Here is a 9,012-nt window from a genome sequence, read left to right as displayed (position 1 = left end):
GGTGGGGGAGTTCAGAACTAGAGGGCATAGGTTTCGGGTGAGAGGGGAAAGATATAAAAGAGACCTAAGGGGCAATGTTTTCATGAAGAGGGTGGTACGTGTATGGAATGAGCTGCCAGAGGAAGTGGTGGAGGCTGGAACAATTGTAACATTTAAAAGGCATCTGGATGGATATATGAATAGGAAGGGTTTGGAGGGATATGGGCCGGGTGCTGGCAGGTGGGACTAGATTGGATTGGGATATCTAGTCGGCATGGACAATTTGAACTGTTGTTTCCGTGCTGTACATCTCTGTGAATGTATGATGGGTATAGGATCTTTTGTCCTGGTGAGTTGTTGCCTGGGCGTAGCTGTCGGTTTATGGGTTGTCATGGATCTGATGGTCGGGGTAATCTGGCTGTCAGTTCCGAGACATTTTTTATATAAGGAAGCGTGGTCAGTGTGTTGGGTCGTGGCATGTTCTTGTCGCATTGTTTGTCATTTAGGCATCTGCGGATGAAGTTGTGGGATACCTGTTCTTGGTGAAGACTCTGTAGAGGTGGTGTTCTTCTCTTCAGAGGTCGGGAGTGCTGCAGTGTGTTGTAGTTCTTTTGATCAGGATCCTAAGGCAGCTTCTCTTGTGTGCGTTCGGTTCGTTGCTGTTGTCGCTCAGGACCTGGTCGGTGTGTGTGTGGGTTTTCTGTACACTTTATGGTGCATTCACCATTCTGTGTTCTTTCTAACATCACCCATTAAGAGAAGTTGATTTGTTGGTTTCCTCCGCTCTCGTAAATCTGATACCCTTGAGCATGATGTTGATAATTCGGTGTGTGTTCTCGATTTCGGTTCTCCTAACAATTATAAAATTATAAATGCATCTGATCCAGAGTTTGGGTTGCAGTTGTGGGAGGGTTGTTTGTTCCAGTCTTTGCATCACTGCTTCTGCTGTGAGCCTGGAGATGGGTGAGCCCATCGGTGTTCTGTTGATCTGTTCATACATTTTGTTGATGAATGTGGTGTGTGTCGTCAAACACAGGTCTAGTAGTGTGAGAATGCAGTCCTTTTTGACAGGTTTGTCGTCGTGTTGTCTGTTCTGCCTGTCCAGGAGGTTGGCTATTGTCTGTCTGACTCAAGTTTTGTCAATTGAAGTGAACAGTGCAGTTACATCGACTGAGGCAATTGCTTTATCCTAGTCTTTGTTTACATTCTTGATGTTGCCTCGGAATTCCTGTGATGATTGTATGGAGTGTTTGGATCCACTGATAAGATATTTCAGTTTTTGTTGAATTTCTTTTACCAGTTTATGTGATGGAGTTCCTGGAAGTGCCGCAATGGGTCAAAGTGGTATGGCTGGTTTGTGTATCTTAAGTAATCTGTAAAATCTTGGGGTGTTGTTGCCTTTTGGTTTCATCCCATGTAGGTCAATCCCAGTTGTCAGTCGATCTTTTTGTAGGTTCTGTCATGTGTTATTTATTCTGTTGATGTGAATTTCTATTTCTATTTTGCTCAAAAAATACACAACCTGCAGGCAGTCAATGCAGACAGTCTATCCATAGAATATTTTGTAAATTCCATTTTGGAAAGAGAACCAGTCTGAGTCAAGATTGGCATTGAGACAGACTCTGACCTCACACCTTTAAGGCATTCTCTGAGCTGAGATGTCACCCTTCTTTTTTAATAAAACCTTAACTTATTTCGAGAATGTGACTTAAAAGAAGTTCTGGGATTTACATATTAATGAACCGAAATCTGTAACCCATTCTAAAAGATGAAAGACTTAACAGCAATCAAGGTTTGTTAAATATATCATTTCAGCCGCATGACACTGTAATCTTTTGCTATAAATTCTGTGCCTAATGGTCCTACTCCACAACCACCTGATGAAGGAGCAGCGCTCCGAAAGCTAGTGCTTCTAAATAAATCTGTTGGACTATAACCCGGTGTTGTGTGATTTTTAACTTTGTTCTATTGGTTAGCTGTGGCATGGGGTCACACTCCCTCTGTAGGTAGGTGTGGGTATCTGCAAGTAGTTTCTCTGCTGTCTGAATATATTACTTTTATAATTATCAAGATAACAGAAATCAAGAACATACACTGGATTATCAATACCATCAACACTAACAATCAACTCCTATTCCTGGATGTAATAGTAGAAAGAACACAGAATGGTGAATGCACCACAAAGAGTACAGGAAAGCCACACACACCAACCAGATCCCGAACCACACCAGCAACCACCCAAACACACACAAGAAAAGCTGCATTAAGACCCTGTTCAAAAGGACTTCAACACTCCGCAGCACTCCTGACCTGTGAAGTTCTAGAAGATGACCTTGACAGAATCCTCACCAAGAATGGATATCCTTGCCACTTTATCCGTAGAAGCCTGACAGACAAACAACACGATGAGGACATGCCACAACCCAACACACTGAGACTGCTCTACCTTATATATAAAAACGTCTCGGAACTGACAGCCAGACATTCTCTGACCATTCGGATTCATGACAGCTCATAAACCAACAACCACGCTCACAGAATAACTCACCAGAAGACCCTATACCCATCATGTGCAAGACAAACATAATTTTCAAGATTCCATGCAAAGACAGCATGAAACACTATATACAGGACAAACAGGCAGACAATTAACAATCTGCATCCACGAACACCAACTAACAACTAAACGCCACGACCAGCTGTCCCTAGCAACTATACACACAGATGACAAGGACCACTTAGTCGACTGGGACAAGACAACGATCATAGGACAAGCTAAACAGAGGACAGCCAGAGAATTTCTAGAGGCATGGCAATCCTTCATGGACTCCATCAACAAACACATTGACCTTGACCCAATATACCGGCCTCTACAACGAACAACCAGAACCTGCAACCAGAAGCAGCAGGAACGGAACCAAATCAATTCCAAAAGACATAGTACAGCAGAGCTTCACAGGAGGCTCCAACGCACTGAAGATGTCACCTAGACGGGATGAAACATCTGCAAGTCAGTGTCCCAGCTCGGTGAACATAACCACGTCCTCGGCAACGTGATGATAATATCACTAAGCCTGAGGCCCACGTTCTGGGGAAATGCATTCAAATCCCACCACGGCAGTAGGTAAAATTTAAAATAGCTGTTCTTTTTATTGCCAGTCTCTGAGAGACAACAGTATATACATAGACCAAGGTATGGCAAAGACACTTAGAGCTTGATTTGATTTGATTTACTGTTGTCACATATACCTAAATACAGTGCAAAATTTTGTTTTGCATGTAATACAAACAGATCATAACATACGGGGACATACAGATGAAAGGGTGTTTAGTCACTGCGAGGCATACAAGGTTATGGCTGCACAGGAGGCACACAAAAGTAAGATCAACATTAGATTTGAAATTAGAGCGGTCCATTCAACAGGGGAGAAATTGTCCTTGAACGTATTGGTATGTGCGTTTAAGCTTCTGTGTCTTCTGCTTGATTGAAGAGGTAGGAAAAGAGTATTACCAGCGTGGGAGGGATATTTGAAGATGTTGGCTGCCTTTACATGGCAATGAGAAGTATAGCTGGAGTCCGTGGATGGGAGGTTGGCTTCTGTGATGGCCTAGTCTGTGTACACAACTTTCTGTAGTTTCTTACAGTCCTGGGCAGAGCAGTTGTCGCACCAAGCCATTATACACCAGATATTATGCTTTCTATGGTGCATCTGTAAAAGTTGGTGAGGATCTTTAATTTTTATACCAAATTTCCTAAGGAAGAAGAGGTGTTGTGCCTTCTTGACTCCATGAAGGATATCTATAAGACACAATTAATTTATTAAGTAGTTAAATGAATCACACTTGCTTTTAACTACCAGAGATATCTCAATTATTGTCTTTCATGAACCCCAAACGTTATTACCTGGAAGAGTTGGCAGTTGGCCAGGTTGGAACTCTTCTCAACATCTTCACCATGCCTCCTGACGTAGGGTACCACTTGTCGAAGTCCGACTGAAAATCCTTGAGCTGTCTTATAAATAGGTCTCTGTGCTAAATATATGCCTTATTTGGAAGTATCTGTGCCTTATCCAACATTTAGGAAAGGAAATCGGCCATCTTTAACTGGTCTGGCCTACATTTGATTTTATTCTTGGTGCAGACTCAATGGATTGAAGGACCTTTTCTGTGCTGTATGACTCTATGATATGAAATCTTGGTCAGGGATGATGAGCCACTGCTACAGTTCAGGAGCTTTGAGTGCTTGGTCCTGTAGTATGATCCTGATGGGTGGCAGCAGTTCATTGCCATGATCACCAATTCACCCAAGATCCTCAGACAGCGCCTTCTAAGCCCATAACCACTTCCATCTAGAAGGACAAGGGGAGCAGATCCATGGGAGCACCACTAACTTCCAAGTTCCCATCAAACCCATTTGCCATCCTGACTTGGAAGCATATCATGATTCCTTCACTGTCGCTGAGTCAAAATCCTGGAAGTCCTTCCCTCAGAGTATTGTGGGTCAGCCCACAGCAGGTGGACTGCGGAAATTCAAGAAGACAGCTCACCCCCGCCTTCTCAACGGCAACTAGGGACAGGCAGTAAATGCTGGCCAGCCAGTGACATCCACATCCCACAAATGAATACGTTTTTAAAAAATTGCTTCTTAATACTCCCTGGTTGACTGCAGTTCCATCGCCGAGGGAGGGGTTTTCATGTAGAATATTAACTTCCTTCTCAAAAAGGAATTAATCTTGGTAGTATTAATTGTTGTGGCCTTCCTATTGCAAAGCTGTCTTGCACTGCCCAACATCTCGACCAGTGTTACCTAGTGAATGAAACAACATGTGCTGGTTGCCATGTGAATCTGGATACATGTGTCCTTGCTTGTGTTTTGCCATTTGCAGACGATGGAGAGCACTAGTGAGAGGATAGATATGATTAATTCAGCAATTTCACTCACAGCAAGTGAGTGCACAGATTTACAATTATAATCAGATTTACTTAAGTTCAATAAAAGCAATCCGGCTTCTCCTAATACAAAATAATGAACACTCTTTATGCTTCCCCATAGGTGATGGTTCATCATTTTTGTGCCTGTGTTCCATCTGTCTGAGTATCATTTCTTAAATAGCAATCACCCTCTGGATTGACCTTTGTCTGTGATAATGTAATGTCTATTTTCAGCACAATGAAAACACCCAGCTCCCTGAAAACTATAATTAATCCCCATGTGTGCTGCTTCCAGTAATAGGGTTTATGCAAGTTTTTTTAAAATTCCACACCAACCAAACAGCTGATTTCTATCAAAGACAGGTCTCTGGTGTTACTGGAGAGGAGGAGGAGGAGAGAGAGAAAACTAGAAGACAAACTACATATTTATTCCTTATCTAACTATTTTCAGAGTAAGCGAAAAGAACAGCAGCAATTTGTCTCTCTGTTGGAATGAAAATAGAGATGATCATTTATTAAAGGGAAAAGATTATCCATAGTGGTAAGATTCAAACTAAACTTCAAATCAATTTGCACCCCATTTTCATCAGTTCCTCCTGTCATATGTAGGTCACTTGAAGAGGGATGCATGGAATTTCTGGCAGACAGATCCCTGTAATAATTAACCCTCTTAAACTACAGGGTGTGGATTAACAGCCTAATGGTTATGGATTGGAAAGGTGCTCCACCAACAGGCCCCTCAAGTTTCGCCCACAATAGAATGAGATCATGTGGGTCTAGTTTAGTTTGGGATTATGTTTGGTATGGACACAGGTTGGATTGAAGGGTCTGTTTCTATGCTGTCTGACTCTTTGGCTGATCTGCTAACATAACTGCCATCCTCCAGTGGCTCTTATTATCTTTGATTAGCAAACTCTACCAATCCCAGTTTGGAAATCAAAAATTAATCTTGCATCAGCTGCCGTTAATGACAGGGAGTTCCAAACTCATATCATTAATGTTCAGTGTTAGAAGCATTTTCTGATTTCATTCCTAAAAGGTCCGACTGTCATTTTTAGACCATTTCGCCAACTCTATATTTCCCCAAGTGGAAATAGTTTTACTCTGTCTATTCCCCTTAATATTTCAAAATCTTTGATGAAATTAAACTATAAGACCGTAAGACATAGGAGAAGAAATTCGGCTATGCAGCCCATCTGGTTTGCTCTTTAGTTCAATCATGGCTGATAGGTTTCTCAACCCCATTCTCCCAATTTCTTCCTGGAACCTTTAAACGCCCAAACAATTGAGAACCTATCCATCTCAGTCCATTGGACTAACCTCCACAGCCTTCTGTGGCAGTGAATTTCACAGATTCACCACTGTCTGGCTGAAGAAGTTTCTCCTCATCTCTGTTTAAAAGGTCTTCCCTTTCCCCTTGGGTCCTAGTCTCTCCTACCAATGGAAACATCTTCCCAACCTCCACTCTGTCCAGGCCTTTCAGTATTCTGTAAGTTTCAATTAGATCCCCTCCTCATCCTTATAAACTCCATCAAGTATAGACCTAGTGTCCTCAAATGTTCTTCATAAGTTAAGCCTTTTATTCCTGGAATCATTCTCATGAAGCTCCTCTGGACACGCTTCAGGGTCAGTATGCCCTTCCTAAGTTATGGGGCCCAAGATTGCTCACAATATCCTAAATGTGGTCTGACCAGAGCCTATAAAGCCTCAGAATTACATCCCTGCTTTTATATTCTTGGAATAAATGCCAACACTGTATTTGCCTATCTAACTACTGACTCAACCTGCATGTTTACCTTAAGAGAATCCTGGACTAGGACTCCCAAGTCTCTTTGCATTTCAGAATTCTGAATTTTCTCCCTGTTCAGAAAATAGTCTATGCCTCTATTCTTCCTAACAAAGTGCACAACCTCACACTTTCCTACATTGTACTCCATGTGCTATTTCATTGCCCAGTCTCCTAACCTGTCTAAATCCTCCTGCATCTCCCTGCCTCCTCAATACTACCTGTCCCTCCACCTATCTTTGTATCATCTGCAAACTTAGCTGGAATGCCCTCAGTTCCTTCATCCAGATCATTAATGTATGAAGAAAAATGTTGTGGTCCCAACACTGACCCTTGTGGAACACCAGTTGTCACTGGCTGCCATCCTGAGAAGGTCTCCTTTTATTCCCAATCTCTGCTTTCTGCCAGCCAATCTTCTATCCGTGCTAGTAACTTGCCTGTAACACCATGGGCCCTTATCTTACTCAGTAGTCTCCTGTGTGGCACCTTATCAAAGGTCTTCTGGAAGTCCAACTAGATAACATCCATTGGCTCTCTTTGGTCTAATTGGCTTATTGCTTCCTCAAAGAATTCTTGATGAAATCATGCTGACATTGCCCAATGTTACTATGCACTTCCAAGTCATCAGAAATTTCATCCTTCAAAATGGTCTCCAAAATCTCATCAACAACCAAAGTCAGGATAATTGGCCTGTAATTTCCTGTCTTTTGCCTTCCTTCCTTCTTAAACAGGGAGGTTACATTAGCAATTTCTCAGTCCTCTGGGACCCTCTTTGACTCCAGTGATTCATGAAAGATCACCACGAATACCTTCACTATCTCTTCAGCTACCTCCTGGGGTGTAGTCCATCGGGTCCAGATCATTTATCCACCTTCAGACTTTAAGTTTTTCTAGCACCTTCTTGGTGATGGCCACCAGACTCACTTCTGTCCTCTGAATCTTTTGAATTTTTGGAATATTATTCATGCCTTCCACCATGAAGACTGATGCAAAATAATTGTTCAGTTCCTCCACCATTTCTTTGTTCCTCATTACTACCTCAAATATTGAAATTGACATTAACAGTTTAAACTCCAAGGAATACAACTTTAAAAAAACTTCCTTTGTAATTGAGCTCTGGGAGTTTAGATATCATTCTGGCAAGTAACGGTCTTCTCTTATCCAAGACCGATCCTTCCTGAGGTGTGGTATCACGAGCTGTTCAAAGTGACTCCAGGTGTAATCTAAAAAGAGCTTTATTTGACTACAACATGGCTGCTATTCCCGCGTATTCTAGTCCTCTAGATGTAAAGAACAACATACCTTTGACCTTTTTGACTTTTATTTGTTATTTTTCAGAGATTTTAATAATCTGTGTACCTGGACCCCAAATCTTTTTGGACCTCCACTATATCAAACATGTTTCCATTTTCAAAAATATCCTGTTTTCGGTCATATTAGCCTCCACCGAACTTTTATGGATGCATTCATAGAAAGCATCCTATCTGGATAAATGTCAGCATGGTTTGGCAACTGCTGTGCCCAAGAGTACAAGAAACTGCAGAGAGTTGTGAACATAGGCTAGTCCATCACGCTAAACCAGCCTTCCACCCATTGACTCCATCTATACTTCCCACTGCCTTGGGAAAATTGCCAACCTAATCAAAGTACCTTCCCAAACTATTATACTCACTTCCGCCCTTTTCTGACAGGCAGAAGATATAAAATTTCGAATACACATACAAATAAATTAAAGAATAGCTTCTTTGCTGTTGTTATCAGACTTTAGAACAGACCTCTCAAATATTAGTTTTGATCTCTCTGTAACACTTACTTTGCACTCTGTTCTGTGATCCTGATGCATTTTATATGGGTACGATGTGCCTGTATAGCACATAAAACGATTTTCACTGTATCTTGGTACTTGTAACAACTATAAATCAATCAATCAATGTAATCCATTTTTACCTGTTCATTTAATCTGTTAATATCTGTCGATAATCATATGTTACTACACATTCTTCTTATTATCTACCATATCATTGGTCAACTTGCAGACATGATCTTTTGCTATGTCATCTAAGTTGTAAACAAATGTGGTGAATGGTCAAAGTCCAAATATGGCTCCTTGCATGTTCCCACAATTCACAATATCCTACCAATTGGAACAGACTCCCACTAGCCTTACTCTCTGCTTTCTGAACTCAGCCAATTTTCCAAACAGGTCAATAATTTGCCTTAAATACTATGAGCTTCAACAATGTCTTATTAGGCACTTCCTGCACTGGCTAAGGTTACCATTGAAGATCCCACCCTCTTAACTTCACCCATCATCT

Source organism: Chiloscyllium plagiosum, chromosome 19 (assembly GCF_004010195.1).
Source record: "Chiloscyllium plagiosum isolate BGI_BamShark_2017 chromosome 19, ASM401019v2, whole genome shotgun sequence".
NCBI lineage: Eukaryota > Metazoa > Chordata > Chondrichthyes > Orectolobiformes > Hemiscylliidae > Chiloscyllium > Chiloscyllium plagiosum.
Note: the sequence above shows the minus strand (reverse complement) of the source record.